Here is a 15,329-nt window from a genome sequence, read left to right as displayed (position 1 = left end):
AGCGTACCTGGCGAGGAACGTGAGCACATCAGATACAGGGACGTGGGGGTTGTACGTGTGCAGTGTTACAACCCGATTTCGCTGTGCCGGTAGCGTAAACAGAGGTTCCGCAGTCAGGATCGACAAGGGACTCTGGTTACCTTTTTCCTTGAAGACGTTCAAGAATTTGATGCACGCTGCGACGCTCTTGAAGGTGACATCAAAGAAACCATTCTTGGGGAAGTTTTGCAAGCAGAAGATCTCTGTTGCTTTAAACCCACAGCACTCGAGCAGCACCTTCTTCACGAAGTGTTTCCGGTCCAAAGGTGACTCTCCATCCGTTTTCTTCACTGTGACTCGGACAGTGTTTCGCACGCCCCAGCCTGGTGGTCGGGATGCAGCTGCATCCATAGCTCGTACGTTGGGTGTGAAACTGTATCGGCGTTAGGCCTAAACCCGAGGTTTAGGCCAGCATGTAGATCCACCAATAGCAGCCAAGCTCCAAACGTTTCCTCTTTGCCGACTTCAATCCCTCCGAGTTCCCTCCGAAGCTAAACGTTCCAGGATTTAGATGTTTCAGGCGGGATAGAGGGGGATGTAAAAGGGGAGGCGGAGTTGCGCTACTTGTTCAGGAGAGTATCACAGCTATACAGCGAGAGGACACCTCAGAGGGCAGTGAGGCTATATGGGTAGAGATCAGGAATAAGAAGGGTGCAGTCACAATGTTGGGGGTATACTACAGGCCTCCCAACAGCCAGCGGGAGATAGAGGAGCAGATAGGTAGACAGATTTTGGAAAAGAGTAAAAACAACAGGGTTGTGGTGATGGGAGACTTCAACTTCCCCAATATTGACTGGGACTCACTTAGTGCCAGGGGCTTAGACGGGGCAGAGTTTGTAAGGAGCATCCAGGAGGGCTTCTTAAAACAATATGTAAACAGTCCAACTAGGGAAGAGGCGGTACTGGACCTGGTATTGGGGAATGAGCCCGGCCAGGTGGTAGATGTTTCAGTAGGGGAGCATTTCGGTAACAGTGACCACAATTCAGTAAGTTTTAAAGTACTGGTGGACAAGGATAAGAGTGGTCCGAGGATGAATGTGCTAAATTGGGGGAAGGCTAATTATAACAATATTAGGCGGGAACTGAAGAACATAGATTGGGGGCGGATGTTTGAGGGCAAATCAACATCTGACATGTGGGAGGCTTTCAAGTGTCAGTTGATAGGAATACAGGACAGGCATGTTCCTGTGAGGAAGAAAGATAAATACGGCAATTTTCGGGAACCTTGGATGACGAATGATATTGTAGGCCTCGTCAAAAAGAAAAAGGAGGCATTTGTCAGGGCTAAAAGGCTGGGAACAGACGAAGCCTGTGTGGCATATAAGGAAAGTAGGAAGGAACTTAAGCAGGGAGTCAGGAGGGCTAGAAGGGGTCATGAAAAGTCATTGGCAAATAGGGTTAAGGAAAATCCCAAGGCTTTTTACACTTACATAAAAAGCAAGAGGGTAGCCAGGGAAAGGGTTGGCCCACTGAAGGATAGGCAAGGGAATCTATGTGTGGAGCCAGAGGAAATGGGCGAGGTACTAAATGAATACTTTGCATCAGTATTCACCAAAGAGAAGGAATTGGTAGATGTTGAGTCTGGAGAAGGGGGTGTAGATAGCCTGGGTCACATTGTGATCCAAAAAGACGAGGTGTTGGGTGTCTTAAAAAATATTAAGGTAGATAAGTCCCCAGGGCCGGATGGGATCTACCCCAGAATACTGAAGGAGGCTGGAGAGGAAATTGCTGAGGCCTTGACAGAAATCTTTGGATCCTCGCTGTCTTCAGGGGATGTCCCGGAGGACTGGAGAATAGCCAATGTTGTTCCTCTGTTTAAGAAGGGTGGCAGGGATAATCCCGGGAACTACAGGCCGGTGAGCCTTACTTCAGTGGTAGGTAAATTACTGGAGAGAATTCTTCGAGACAGGATCTACTCCCATTTGGAAGCAAATGGACGTATTAGTGAGAGGCAGCACGGTTTTGTGAAGGGGAGGTCGTGTCTCACTAACTTGATAGAGTTTTTCGAGGAGGTCACTAGGATGATTGATGCAGGTAGGGCAGTAGATGTTGTCTATATGGACTTCAGTAAGGCCTTTGACAAGGTCCCTCATGGTAGACTAGTACAAAAGGTGAAGTCACACGGGATCAGGGGTGAACTGGCAAGGTGGATACAGAACTGGCTAGGCCATAGAAGGCAGAGGGTAGCAATGGAGGGATGCTTTTCTAATTGGAGGGCTGTGACCAGTGGTGTTCCACAGGGATCAGTGCTGGGACCTTTGCTCTTTGTAGTATATATAAATGATTTGGAGGAAAATGTAACTGGTCTGATTAGTAAGTTTGCAGACGACACAAAGGTTGGTGGAATTGCGGATAGCGATGAGGACTGTCTGAGCATACAGCAGGATTTAGATTGTCTGGAGACTTGGGCGGAGAGATGGCAGATGGAGTTTAACCTGGACAAATGTGAGGTAATGCATTTTGGAAGGGCTAATGCAGGTAGGGAATATACAGTGAATGGTAGAACCCTCAAGAGTATTGAAAGTCAAAGAGATCTAGGAGTACAGGTCCACAGATCACTGAAAGGGGCTACACAGGTGGAGAAGGTAGTCAAGAAGGCATACGGCATGCTTGCCTTCATTGGCCGGGGCATTGAGTATAAGAATTGGCAAGTCATGTTGCAGCTGTATAGAACCTTAGTTAGGCCACACTTGGAGTATAGTGTTCAATTCTGGTCGCCACACTACCAGAAGGATGTGGAGGCTTTAGAGAGGGTGCAGAAGAGATTTACCAGAATGTTGCCTGGTATGGAGGGCATAAGCTATGAGGAGCGATTGAATAAACTCGGTTTGTTCTCACTGGAACGAAGGAGGTTGAGGGGCGACCTGATAGAGGTATACAAAATTATGAGGGGCATAGACAGAGTGGATAGTCAGAGGCTTTTCCCCAGGGTAGAGGGGTCAATTACTAGGGGGCATAGGTTTAAGGTGAGAGGGGCAAAGTTTAGAGTAGATGTACGAGGCAAGTTTTTTACGCAGAGGGTAGTGGGTGCCTGGAACTCACTACCGGAGGAGGTAGTGGAGGCAGGGACGATAGGGACATTTAAGGGGCATCTTGACAAATATATGAATAGGATGGGAATAGAAGGATACGGACCCAGGAAGTGTAGAAGATTGTAGTTTAGTCGGGCAGTATGGTCGGCACGGGCTTGGAGGGCCGAAGGGCCTGTTCCTGTGCTGTACATTTCTTTGTTCTTTGTTTGAGTTCTCCAATCCACAATCGACATCGAAATCCTCAGCTTCTCTCGATCAAATGAGACTACACTTGATGTTAGGCAAAAGGCCGAGAAGCCAAGTAATGCACATTGAAGAGTGAAATGTGTGGTCAATTTTGAATGAGTTCCCTTTCGCCGTTGTGCTTGTAAGATGCGTTTGGTCATTCTTGATGACACCGGGGCCAGGTAGAAGGTAAGTAGCAGCAGCCAGTTGCCGAAGCATTTTGTTGTGTGCTGAAAGAAGTGTGAATAAAGTGTATATTTGTATGTGTTTGAGCTGTTTTTTGAGTTTGAAATTCCCCATGAAGGGGTGGTGTGCACCGTTGCTGGAGATACTGCAATACCAGGTCGATGCGTGGAGTGGACGGAGCAAGCCCCTATTCCATCTCCCTGCTCCAAAAATCAATTTAATATATGGTCCCCAGATAAGGGACGTATCAGATATTAAGCTGATAAGAACAGATTTTTTTTTTTTTTCAAAAAAATATACTTTATTCATAAAAATTTATCATGAGCGTTACAGAAACATTTCATATTGTCTTGACTGTACATTTCCGGCAGGGTTACATGTTGCCTTGACTTTCTTTCATTCAATTTTGATATTGTCATACACATATCACTCTTTACATTACAATTTCTTCTTAAATATTTACATTGTCATGTTTGTTTTATACATTGGAGTGTTGGTTGCCCAGACCGAGGGGCTTTACACTGTTACGCTCCCCTCGGTGTACATTTGCTGGAAAGACTTTACACAGTGGTCTTTCCCCATTGCGCCTTGGCGGCAGCTGCCCCAAGCTTCAGTGCGTCCCTCAGCACGTAGTCCTGGACCTTGGAATGTGCCAGTCTGCAACACTCGGTCGAGGACAATTCTTTGCACTGGAAGATCAGCAAGTTTCGGGCAGACCAAAGAGCGTCTTTTACCGAGTTGATGACCTTCCAGCAGCAGTTGATATTTGTCTCGGTGTGTGTCCCTGGAAACAGTCCGTAGAGCACAGAGTCCTGTGTCACAGATCTGTTTGGGATAAACCTTGACAAATACCACTGCATCTCTCTCCAGACCTTCTTTGCAAAGCCACATTCCACAAGGAGGTGTGTGACCGTCTCATTTCCCCCACAGCCACTCCGAGGGCAGCGTGCATTGGTGCAGAGCCTCCGGGTGTGCATGAAAAATCTGACAGGGAGGGCCTTTCTCACCACCAGCCAAGCTAGGTCTTGGTGCTTGTTTGAAAGTTCTGGTGATGAGGCGTTCTGCCAGATGACTCTGGCAGTCTGCTCAGGGAACCATCCAACGTCCTCCACGGTCTCCTTTTCCCTGAGGGCCTCGAGGACATTACGTGCTGACCACTGCTTCATTGCCTTGTGGTCAAAGGTGTTTTCCTTCAAAAACTTTTCCACAAAGGACAGGTGGTACGGTACGGTCCAACTACTTGGAGCGTTCCGCGGCAATGAGGCCAGGCCCATCCTTCGCAACACCGGGGACAGGTAGAACCTCAGTATGTAGTGACACTTGGTGTTTGCATACTGGGGGTCCACGCACAGCTTGATGCAGCTGGACACAAAGGTGGCCAACAGGATGAGGGAGGCGTTGGGTACGTTCCGCCCTCCCTTCTCCAGAGGTTTGTACATGGTGTCCCTTCGGACACGGTCCATCTTGGATCGCCAGATAAATTTGAAGATGGCCCGGGTGACTGCTGTGGCGTAGGGTCGGGTTATGGGCCAGACCTGCGCCACGTACAGTAACACCGAGAGTACCTCACACCTGATGACCAGGGTTTTGCCCGCAATGGAGAGGGAGCGTTGCTCCCACCAGCCCAGTTTCTGTCTTACCTTTCCTATGCGCTCCTCCCAGTTTTTGGTGCACGCCCCAGCAGCTCCGAACCATATCCCTAGCACCTTCAGGTAATCTGACCTGACAGTGAAGGGGACAAAGGACCGGTCGGCCCAGTTCCCAAAGAACATGGCCTCGCTCTTGCCCCGGTTTACCTTGGCTCCAGAGGCCAGTTCAAACTGGTCGCAGGTGGTCAAGAGCCTGCGTACAGACGCGGGATCCGAGCAGAAGACGGCAACGTCGTCCATGTACAGGGAGGCCTTGACTTGCATGCCTCCACTGCCTGGGATCGTCACTCCTCTTATACCCGGATCCCTCCTGATGGACTCGGCAAAAGGTTCTATGCAGCACACAAAAAGGGCAGAGGAGAGAGGGCAGCCCTGCCTGACTCCAGATCTGATCTGGAACTTTTCTGATTCCCACCCATTGATTGAGACTGCGCTATAGATGTTTGTGTAGAGCAGTTTGATCCAATTGCGAATTCCCTCCCCAAACCCCATTTTGGAGAGCACATCCATCATGTAGGTGTGCGATATTCTGTCAAAAGCCTTCTCCTGGTCAAGGCTGATGAGGCAAGTGTCCACCCCCCTGTCCTGCACGTAGGCGATCGTATCCCTGAGTAGCGCGAGGCTATCAGAGATCTTCCTGCCGGGTACAGCACAGGTCTGGTCAGGGTGGATCACCGACTCCAGAGCAGACCTGACCCGATTGGCGATGACCTTTGCTAGAATTTTGTAGTCCACATTCAACAGTGAAATGGGTCGCCAATTTCGAATTTCTTCCCTTTCCCCCTTCTGCTTGTAGATGAGGGTGATGATGCCTTTCCTCATGGACTCTGACATGCTGCCTTCCAGAAGCATACTCTCGTACACTTCCAGCAGGTCTGGGCCCATCCAGTCCCACAGAGCCGAATACAACTCAACCGGTAAGCCGTCGCTTCCGGGAGTTTTACTCGTCTCGAAGGACTTGGCGGCCTTTGTCAGCTCGTCCAGAGTTAGTGGTTTGTCCAGGTTTTCCAGCTCGCTGTCGCCTATGACCTCCGTGATAGTCGACAGGAAGGTCTGGGAAACAGTGCTATCTGTTGGCTTCAGGTCATACAGTCCGGCATAAAAGGATTGGCTGATCCTCAGGATGTCAGACTGCGATGACTTTTCAGAGCCATCTTCTTCCTTCAGGCTGCTGATCACAGAGGTCTCTCTGTGCACCTTTTGGAAGAAGAAGCGTGAGCACTTTTCGTCCTGCTCCACGGAGCGGACTCTGGAACGGAAGATAACCTTGGAGGCCTCCGAGGTGTAGAGCGAGGCTTGCTGGCTCTTCACCTCTTGGAGATCCTCCTTGACATCCACCCCCATCGACTGCAGCTGGAGCAAATTTTGCATACTTTTCTGGAGCCTGGACATGACCCCTCGTCTCTCTCTCACCTTTTGAACGCCCTTGAGGATGAAAAACCTCTTGATATTCCCCTTGATTGCTTCCCACCACAGATGTGGGGCCTCAAAGAGGGGTTTCACGGTTCTCCAACCTTTGTAATCCCTCCTGAGTTCCTCGATGTTCTCAGGGGTCAGCAGTTTTACATTTAGCTTCCACGTCCCCCTGCCTACCCCCTGGTCTTCCTGCAGGTGGCAGTCGGCCAGTAGGAGGCAGTGGTCAGAGAAGAACACCGGCGTTACGTCGGTGGACCTGACCGTGAAAGCTCGGGACACAAAAAAGAAGTCTATCCTGGAGCGGACGGACCCGTCTGGCCGTGACCATGTGTATCTACGCTGCGCGCCGTCTGCAGGGTTGCTGCAGACGTCGAGCAGCTTGGCGTCTTTTACCGTTTCCATCAGGAGTCTGGACGTAGCGTCTAGTTTGCTGTCGGCTTTGCTGGATCGTCCAGCCGCATCGATGATGCAGTTGAAGTCACCACCCAGGATGACCGGCTTGGAGGTGGCCAACAGCAGTGGGAGTTGCTGAAGAACTGCCAGCCGCTCACTTTTTACGGCCGGGGCGTACACATTAATAAGTCTGAGAGGGGTGTTTTTGTATTTCACGTCTGCTACGAGGAGGCGCCCGCCCACCACCTCCTTAACGTCGGAGATGGTGAAGTTGCCTCCCCGCAGCAGAATACCCAGGCCGGAGGAGCGGCAGTTGTTTCCTCCTGACCAGATGGATGGCCCGTGGGACCACCAGCTCGACCAGCGCCTGTAGTTGCTGAGGTGCGGAATTCCGCACTCCTGCAGGAACAGTAGGTCAGCTTTTACATTTGCCAAATGGTTGAGTGTGGCTACACACCGCGAAGTATCTTTGATGCTTCGCACATTTATGGATGCAATTTTTAAACCCATTATAAAAAGATAGATTTACCAGTCTCAAGAGTCCAGAGTCTATACAGTTGGCTGTTCCAGCTGTTGAATGTTCCCCAGCATGCCGGTGGTGCTCGCAAACTTTAGCACAGTTGCAGGGCTGAGAAAACTGTTCTGGTCCGTACTGGCCCCGTGATTTTGATGCAGATGCATTGGGGGGGTGGTGTAGCCCTGGGGTTCGTCGTGGCAGTCAGTAGGTGTTGGGGTTGCAGGCCGGTCTTCACCTGGGTTGTTGCTGCTCGTTGCTAGCGGGGGTTGGTCTGTGACCTTGTTTTCTTCCCGGTCGGTGGTCTGGGGGGTCTGTGCCTTCCGTTCCACGTTGGTGCTTTGCCTCTTTATCTGAGGCCGATTCTTGTCCTGTTTTCCCTCATCGGATGAGGTGTCGGCACTAAGTGCGCCGGCTGAGAGGTGTCGCTTTTTGCCACTACCCCTCAGGGGGTTCTTCAGTTTGTTTTTTTGTTTCCTCTTACGTTTGTCCCTGTTCACGGTTTCCCAGGGCTCTTTATTCTTTGTCCCATCCTCTTCCTCTTCCATTGAGTGTTCCTCATCAGATGGGGCTGGGGCTGGGTTGTCAGGAGGTGCTGGGGCCTCCTCTTTTTGTTGGGGGCCCTTTTGTTGCTTTTCCTCATTCTGAGCCGTGGTGTCTTTTTCGGTGGAGGGTGTATGCACCTCCTCTCTGGTCGCCTTTTTAACTCCGCTGCTGATGATTTCAGCGTATGTTGCCCCGCGTTTCGGGCAGGCCCTGTAAAGATGGCCGGCCTCCCCACACAGGTTGCAACACTTGTCTTCTTTGCAGTCCTTAGTCATGTGTCCCTCCTGCCTGCAGTTCTTGCAGAAGGTCACACTGCAGTTTGCAGCAACATGCCCCGTTTTGCCACAGGTGTGGCATACTCGTGGCTGTCCCACGTAGTAGAGGTAGCCACGATTTACTCCAATAGCGAAATTGGAGGGGGGATGCAGGATGGCTCCGTTGCTGTCCGTTCTTAGGGTCACCTTGACCTGGTGCTCACTTGTCCAGATGCCGAAGGTGTCTTTCACTTGCACGCTGTCACTTTTCAGCTCAGCGTACCTGGCGAGGAACGTGAGCACATCAGATACAGGGACGTGGGGGTTGTACGTGTGCAGTGTAACAACCCGATTTCGCTGTGCCGGTAGCGTAAACAGAGGTTCCGCAGTCAGGATCGACAAGGGACTCTGGTTACCTTTTTCCTTGAAGACGTTCAAGAATTTGATGCACGCTGCGACGCTCTTGAAGGTGACATCAAAGAAACCATTCTTGGGGAAGTTTTGCAAGCAGAAGATCTCTGTTGCTTTAAACCCACAGCACTCGAGCAGCACCTTCTTCACGAAGTGTTTCCGGTCCAAAGGTGACTCTCCATCCGTTTTCTTCACTGTGACTCGGACAGTGTTTCGCACGCCCCAGCCTGGTGGTCGGGATGCAGCTGCATCCATAGCTCGTACGTTGGGTGTGAAACTGTATCGGCGTTAGGCCTAAACCCGAGGTTTAGGCCAGCATGTAGATCCACCAATAGCAGCCAAGCTCCAAACGTTTCTTCTTTGACGACTTCAATCCCTCCGAGTTCTCCAATCCACGATCGTCATCGAAATCCTCAGCTTCCCTCGATCAAATGAGACTACACTTGATCTTAGGCAAAAGGCCGAGAAGCCGAGTAATGCACATTGAAGAGTGAAATGGGTGGTCAATTTTGAATGAGTTCCCTTTCGCCGTTGTGCTTGTAAGATGCGTTTGGTCATTCTTGATGACACCCCCGGGGCCAGGTAGAAGGTGAGTAGCAGCAGCCAGTTGCCGAAGCATTTTGTTGTGTGCTGGAAGAAGTGTGAATAAAGTGTATATTTGTATGTGTTTGAGCTGTTTTTTGAGTTTGAAATTCCCCATGAAGGGGTGGTGTGCACCGTTGCTGGAGATACTGCAATACCAGGTCGATGCGTGGAGTGGACGGAGCAAGCCCCTATTCCATCTCCCTGCTCCAAAAATCAATTTAATATATGGTCCCCAGATAAGGGACGTATCAGATATTAAACTGATAAGAACAGATTTTTTTTTTTTTTTTTTTATTCAAAAAAATATACTTTATTCATAAAAATTTATCATGAGCATTACAGAAACATTTCAAATTGTCTTGACTGTACATTTCCGGCAGGGTTACATGTTGCCTTGACTTTCTTTCATTCAATTTTGATATTGTCATACACATATCACTCTTTACATTACAATTCCTTCTTAAATATTTACATTGTCATGTTTGTTTTATACATTGGAGTGTTGGTTGCCCAGACCGAGGGGCTTTACACTGTTACGCGCCCCTCGGTGTACATTTGCTGGAAAGACTTTACACTGTGGTCTTTCCCCATTGCGCCTTGGCGGCAGCTGCCCCAAGCTTGAGTGCGTCCCTCAGCACGTAGTCCTGGACCTTGGAATGTGCCAGTCTGCAACACTCGGTCGAGGACAATTCTTTGCACTGGAAGATCAGCAAGTTTCGGGCAGACCAAAGAGCGTCTTTTACCGAGTTGATGACCTTCCAGCAGCAGTTGATATTTGTCTCGGTGTGTGTCCCTGGAAACAGTCCGTAGAGCACAGAGTCCTGTGTCACAGATCTGTTTGGGATAAACCTTGACAAATACCACTGCATCTCTCTCCAGACCTTCTTTGCAAAGGCACATTCCACAAGGAGGTGTGTGACCGTCTCATTTCCCCCACAGCCACTCCGAGGGCAGCGTGCATTGGTGCAGAGCCTTCGGGTGTGCATGAAGAATCTGACAGGGAGGGCCCTTCTCACCACCAGCCAAGCTAGGTCTTGGTGCTTGTTTGAAAGTTCTGGTGATGAGGCGTTCTGCCAGATGACTCTGGCAGTCTGCTCAGGGAACCATCCAACGTCCTCCACGGTCTCCTTTTCCCTGAGGGCCTCGAGGACATTACGTGCTGACCACTGCTTCATTGCCTTGTGGTCAAAGGTGTTTTCCTTCAAAAACTTTTCCACAAAGGACAGGTGGTACGGTACGGTCCAACTACTTGGAGCGTTCCGCGGCAATGAGGCCAGGCCCATCCTTCGCAACACCGGGGACAGGTAGAACCTCAGTATGTAGTGACACTTGGTGTTTGCATACTGGGGGTCCACGCACAGCTTGATGCAGCTGGACACAAAGGTGGCCAACAGGATGAGGGAGGCGTTGGGTACGTTCCGCCCTCCCTTCTCCACAGGTTTGTACATGGTGTCCCTTCGGACACGGTCCATCTTGGATCGCCAGATAAATTTGAAGATGGCCCGGGTGACTGCTGTGGCGTAGGGTCGGGTTATGGGCCAGACCTGCGCCACGTACAGTAGCACCGAGAGTACCTCACACCTGATGACCAGGGTTTTGCCCGCAATGGAGAGGGAGCGTTGCTCCCACCAGCCCAGTTTCTGTCTTACCTTTCCTATGCGCTCCTCCCAGTTTTTGGTGCACGCCCCAGCAGCTCCGAACCATATCCCCAGCACCTTCAGATAATCTGACCTGACAGTGAAGGGGACAAAGGACCGGTCGGCCCAGTTCCCAAAGAACATGGCCTCGCTCTTGCCCCGGTTTACCTTGGCTCCAGAGGCCAGTTCAAACTGGTCGCAGGTGGTTAAGAGCCTGCGTACAGACGCAGGATCCGAGCAGAAGACGGCAACGTCGTCCATGTACAGGGAGGCCTTGACTTGCATGCCTCCACTGCCTGGGATCGTCACTCCTCTTATACCCGGATCCCTCCTGATGGACTCGGCAAAAGGTTCTATGCAGCACACAAAAAGGGCAGAGGAGAGAGGGCAGCCCTGCCTGACTCCAGATCTGATCTGGAACTTTTCTGATTCCCACCCATTGATTGAGACTGCGCTATAGATGTTTGTGTAGAGCAGTTTGATCCAATTGCGAATTCCCTCCCCAAACCCCATTTTGGAGAGCACATCCATCATGTAGGTGTGCGATATTCTGTCAAAAGCCTTCTCCTGGTCAAGGCTGATGAGGCAAGTGTCCACCCCCCTGTCCTGCACGTAGGCGATCGTATCCCTGAGTAGCGCGAGGCTATCAGAGATCTTCCTGCCGGGTACAGCACAGGTCTGGTCAGGGTGGATCACCGACTCCAGAGCAGACCTGACCCGATTGGCGATGACCTTTGCTAGAATTTTGTAGTCCACATTCAACAGTGAAATGGGTCGCCAATTTCGAATTTCTTCCCTTTCCCCCTTCTGTTTGTAGATGAGGGTGATGATGCCTTTCCTCATGGACTCTGACATGCTGCCTTCCAGAAGCATACTCTCGTACACTTCCAGCAGGTCTGGGCCCATCCAGTCCCACAGAGCCGAATACAACTCAACCGGTAAGCCGTCGCTTCCGGGAGTTTTACTCGTCTCGAAGGACTTGGCGGCCTTTGTCAGCTCGTCCAGAGTTAGTGGTTTGTCCAGGTTTTCCAGCTCGCTGTCGCCTATGACCTCCGTGATAGTCGACAGGAAGGTCTGGGAAACAGTGCTATCTGTTGGCTTCAGGTCATACAGTCCGGCATAAAAGGATTGGCTGATCCTCAGGATGTCAGACTGCGATGACTTTTCAGAGCCATCTTCTTCCTTCAGGCTGCTGATCACAGAGGTGTCTCTGTGCACCTTTTGGAAGAAGAAGCGTGAGCACTTTTCGTCCTGCTCCACGGAGCGGACTCTGGAACGGAAGATAACCTTGGAGGCCTCCGAGGTGTAGAGCGAGGCTTGCTGGCTCTTCACCTCTTGGAGATCCTCCTTGACATCCACCCCCATCGACTGCAGCTGGAGCAAATTTTGCATACTTTTCTGGAGCCTGGACATGACCCCTCGTCTCTCTCTCACCTTTTGAACGCCCTTGAGGATGAAAAACCTCTTGATATTCCCCTTGATTGCTTCCCACCAGAGATGTGGGGCCTCAAAGAGGGGTTTCACGGTTCTCCAACCTTTGTAATCCCTCCTGAGTTCCTCGATGTTCTCAGGGGTCAGCAGTTTTACATTTAGCTTCCACGTCCCCCTGCCTACCCCCTGGTCTTCCTGCAGGTGGCAGTCGGCCAGTAGGAGGCAGTGGTCAGAGAAGAACACCGGCGTTACGTCGGTGGACCTGACCGTGAAAGCTCCGGACACAAAAAAGAAGTCTATCCTGGAGCGGACGGACCCGTCTGGCCGTGACCATGTGTATCTACGCTGCGCGCCGTCTGCAGGGTTGCTGCAGACGTCGAGCAGCTTGGCGTCTTTTACCGTTTCCATCAGGAGTCTGGACGTAGCGTCTAGTTTGCTGTCGGCTTTGCTGGATCGTCCAGCCGCATCGATGATGCAGTTGAAGTCACCACCCAGGATGACCGGCTTGGAGGTGGCCAACAGCAGTGGGAGTTGCTGAAGAACTGCCAGCCGCTCACTTTTTACGGCCGGGGCGTACACATTAATAAGTCTGAGAGGGGTGTTTTTGTATTTCACGTCTGCTACGAGGAGGCACCCGCCCACCACCTCCTTAACGTCGGAGATGGTGAAGTTGCCTCCCCGCAGCAGAATACCCAGGCCGGAGGAGCGGCAGTCGTTTCCTCCTGACCAGATGGATGGCCCGTGGGACCACCAGCTCGACCAGCGCCTGTAGTTGCTGAGGTGCGGAATTCCGCACTCCTGCAGGAACAGTAGGTCAGCTTTTACATTTGCCAAATAGTTGAGTGTGGCTACACACCGCGAAGTATCTTTGATGCTTCGCACATTTATGGATGCAATTTTTAAACCCATTATAAAAAGGATAGATTTACCAGTCTCAAGAGTCCAGAGTCTATACAGTTGGCTGTTCCAGCTGTTCGATGTTCCCCAGCATGCCGGTGGTGCTCGCAAACTTTAGCACAGTTGCAGGGCTGAGAAAGCTGTTCTGGTCCGTACTGGCCCCGTGATTTTGATGCAGATGCATTGGGGGGGTGATGTAGCCCTGGCGTTCGTCATGGCAGTCAGTAGGTGTTGGGGTTGCAGGCCGGTCTTCACCTGGGTTGTTGCTGCTCGTTACTATCGGGGGTTGGTCTGTGACCTTGTTTCCTTCCCGGTCGGTGGTCTGGGGGGTCTGTGCCTTTCGTTCCACGTTGGTGCTTTGCCTCTTTATTTGAGGCCGATTCTTGTCCTGTTTTCCCTCATCGGATGAGGTGTCGGCGCTAAGTGCGCCGGCTGAGAGGTGTCGCTTTTTGCCACTACCCCTCGGGGGGTTCTTCAGTTTGTTTTTTTGTTTCCGCTTTCGTTTGTCCCTGTTCACTGTTTCCCAGGGCTCTTTATTCTTTGTCCCATCCTCTTCCTCTTCCATTGAGTGTTCCTCATCAGATGGGGCTGGGGTTGGGTTGTCAGGAGGTGCTGGGGCCTCTTCTTTTTGTTGGGGGCCCTTTTGTTGCTTTTCCTCATTCTGAGCCGTGGTGTCTTTTTCGGTGGAGGGTGTATGCACCTCCTCTCTGGTCGCCTTTTTAACTCCGCTGCTGATGATTTGAGCGTATGTCGCCCCGCGTTTCGGGCAGGCCCTGTAAAGATGGCCGGCCTCCCCACACAGGTTGCAGCACTTGTCTTCTTTGCAGTCCTTAGTCATGTGTCCCTCCTGCCTGCAGTTCTTGCAGAAGGTCACACTGCAGTTTGCGGCAACATGCCCCGTTTTGCCACAGGTGTGGCATACTCGTGGCTGTCCCACGTAGTAGAGGTAGCCACGATTTACTCCAATAGCGAAATTGGAGGGGGGATGCAGGATGGCTCCGTTGCTGTCCGTTCTTAGGGTCACCTTGACCTGGTGCTCACTTGTCCAGATGCCGAAGGTGTCTTTCACTTGCACGCTGTCACTTTTCAGCTCAGCGTACCTGGCGAGGAACGTGAGCACATCAGATACAGGGACGTGGGGGTTGTACGTGTGCAGTGTAACAACCCGATTTCGCTGTGCCGGTAGCGTAAACAGAGGTTCCGCAGTCAGGATCGACAAGGGACTCTGGTTACCTTTCTCCTTGAAGACGTTCAAGAATTTGATGCACGCTGCGACGCTCTTGAAGGTGACATCAAAGAAGCCATTCTTGGGGAAGTTTTGCAAGCAGAAGATCTCTGTTGCTTTAAACCCACAGCACTCGAGCAGCACCTTCTTCACGAAGTGTTTCCGGTCCAAAGGTGACTCTCCATCCGTTTTCTTCACTGTGACTCGGACAGTGTTTCGCACGCCCCAGCCTGGTGGTCGGGATGCAGCTGCATCCATAGCTCGTACGTTGGGTGTGAAACTGTATCGGCGTTAGGCCTAAACCCGAGGTTTAGGCCAGCATGTAGATCCACCAATAGCAGCCAAGCTCCAAACGTTTCCTCTTTGACGACTTCAATCCCTCCGAGTTGTCCAATCCACGATCGTCATCGAAATCCTCAGCTTCCCTCGATCAAATGAGACTACACTTGATCTTAGGCAAAAGGCCGAGAAGCCGAGTAATGCACATTGAAGAGTGAAATGGGTGGTGAATTTCGAATGAGTTCCCTTTCGCCGTTGTGCTTGTAAGATGCGTTTGGTCATTCTTGATGACACCCCCGGGGCCAGGTAGAAGGTGAGTAGCAGCAGCCAGTTGCCGAAGCATTTTGTTGTGTGCTGGAAGAAGTGTGAATAAAGTGTATATTTGTATATGTTTGAGCTGTTTTTTGAGTTTGAAATTCCCCATGAAGGGGTGGTGTGCACCATTGCTGGAGATACTGCAATACCAGGTCGATGCGTGGAGTGGACGGAGCAAGCCCCTATTCCATCTCCCTGCTCCAAAAATCAATTTAATATATGGTCCCCAGATAAGGGACGTATCAGATATTAAACTGATAAGAACAGATTTTTTTTTTTTTTTTCAAAAAAATAT

The 15,329-nt window shown here is 51.0% G+C and overlaps 1 non-coding gene and 2 pseudogenes across 1 annotated transcript; all 3 read right to left on the bottom strand.

The window, feature by feature from the left end:
• Positions 1–3,602: 3,602 nt before the first annotated feature.
• LOC140407978 (U2 spliceosomal RNA) lies at positions 3,603–3,780 on the bottom strand (annotated as a pseudogene).
• A 5,591-nt stretch (positions 3,781–9,371) lies between these two features.
• Positions 9,372–9,557, bottom strand: LOC140407953 (U2 spliceosomal RNA). Its single transcript, XR_011939909.1, has one exon. It is a non-coding gene; the product is annotated as a U2 spliceosomal RNA (small nuclear RNA).
• Positions 9,558–15,149: 5,592 nt separating this feature from the next.
• Positions 15,150–15,329, bottom strand: LOC140407965 (U2 spliceosomal RNA; annotated as a pseudogene).

Source organism: Scyliorhinus torazame, chromosome 2 (assembly GCF_047496885.1).
Source record: "Scyliorhinus torazame isolate Kashiwa2021f chromosome 2, sScyTor2.1, whole genome shotgun sequence".
Lineage (NCBI taxonomy): Eukaryota > Metazoa > Chordata > Chondrichthyes > Carcharhiniformes > Scyliorhinidae > Scyliorhinus > Scyliorhinus torazame.
Note: the sequence above shows the minus strand (reverse complement) of the source record. Positions and strands in the feature narration are given on the sequence as shown.